The sequence below is a fragment of the Melitaea cinxia genome, chromosome 6, assembly GCF_905220565.1.
Source record: "Melitaea cinxia chromosome 6, ilMelCinx1.1, whole genome shotgun sequence".
Lineage (NCBI taxonomy): Eukaryota > Metazoa > Arthropoda > Insecta > Lepidoptera > Nymphalidae > Melitaea > Melitaea cinxia.
The window spans coordinates 299835-301042 of record NC_059399.1 but is presented as its reverse complement, the minus strand read 5'-3'; the positions used below and the strand labels follow the sequence as shown (position 1 = coordinate 301042).

Genomic DNA, 1208 nt, shown 5'->3' with positions numbered 1-1208 from the left:
GAGGTCGACGCGATATTGATTCGAAATTGAAATAATTCGTAAACAGTTTTATTATCAGCAACTCATTGAGATTGACTGGCGAGTTGGTGTTTTAGAACTTAGGTATATGTATTTAGGTAGGTAATTATAAATATAAATAAGTTAAATTATAACTAAGATGAGTTAAGTTGGTTAATAATCTAGAAATGGCGTTCTCCTTACTCTTTGACTCAATTTTATTTTTAACTAGCTATGCAAAATAGTTATTGTGCAGCCCGCAGTTATAAAACAAAAACTAAAATAAAAGTAGCCTAAGTTACTCTTTATTACATCAGCTATCTGCCAATGAAAGTCCCGTCAAACTCAGTCCAGCCGTTTCAAAGATTAGCTGGAACAAACAAACAGACAGACAGACAGACAAAAATTTAAAAAAAAATGTTATTTTGGCATATGTACCGTGTATACATACATATGAATTTAGTAAAAAGCGGGTATTTTAATATTACAAACAGACACTTTAATTTTATTTATTTGTATAGATACGTCTCCTTATAACGTATACCTAACTGGTAAAATAATAGACGTTAATACACTTTGAAAATAATTCAAGTGTTTAACAAAGCAGCAGAGCTGTTTAGCAAAAGAGCAGTGAGGCGTATTTATCATAAGTTGGAAATAACAAGTTAGATACCTATAATTTTAGGCCCTTATTTATTGATTCTGCGTGAAATAATAAAATGCATTGCTTTATTGCTTAATCTAAAATTTCAGAGCTTGTTTAATGATTTTACAAACAAAGAGAAATAATATCTACAGCCCTAGAATATACATATCAGATCTCATAGACTCATAACCCTGTATGAGAATTTGGTCTACATTTGTCCATGTTTTATGAGAATGTTATTTCCATAGGGCCAGCGTAGTTTTTACAACAATTCATTTAACTACACCATTTAAATTAATAAATTCAACTATATCCACATTTGTGCGTTATTAGTAATTGAAAGTTCCGAATAGTAATTTTTATTTTACATAATGATTGATGATAGCCGTCAGTCTATGTTATGTATTCACATACAATCATTGAATATAGTAATGTAATTGTGTTTTAGACGTCTTTGAGTCAATAAACATTTTTACTTTTTACCGTGTCTATAATTTTTTGTAAGCGCTTTATATAAGGTTGTCTTAACATAATTAATGATAAATATATTCATGGATTGTTGAAT

The 1208-nt window shown here is 29.1% G+C and overlaps 1 long non-coding RNA gene across 1 annotated transcript; it reads left to right on the top strand.

The window, feature by feature from the left end:
* Nucleotides 1-324, top strand: LOC123654829. Its single transcript, XR_006743273.1, has 2 exons — nt 1-102; nt 158-324. It is a non-coding gene; the product is annotated as an uncharacterized LOC123654829 (long non-coding RNA).
* The last annotated feature ends 884 nt before the right edge of the window (nt 325-1208 follow it).